Here is a 344-nt window from a genome sequence, read left to right as displayed (position 1 = left end):
GGCAGTGCTTTTTAGATGGAAATACTCTGATTCAGAAAAGAACATATGATATTGCCTATAAGTCAAATACCGATACTTTTTCCCGTTTGTCTAATATATACTTCTTTTATGTGCGTGTGATGGAAGAAACTCCTAGAATACAAAGGAAATGCGCGTTCCACGCATCGATTTATGCGCTACCGGGTAAAGAAAAGCGCCGTTTTTGGTTAAGTTCGCGTGCCGGTGCCTTATCATGCTGCAAACCGTGCATATATATATATATAAAAGAAGAATTTCTTAGGGCTAGGTTGGATATCTTTCAGGAATATCCAACCTAGCCCTAAGAAATTCTTCTATATATATAT

This window comes from Amblyomma maculatum, chromosome 5 (assembly GCF_055883805.1).
Source record: "Amblyomma maculatum isolate TAMU_Amacu chromosome 5, ASM5588380v1, whole genome shotgun sequence".
Taxonomy (NCBI): Eukaryota; Metazoa; Arthropoda; class Arachnida; order Ixodida; family Ixodidae; genus Amblyomma; species Amblyomma maculatum.
This window is presented reverse-complemented; position numbering follows the sequence as displayed.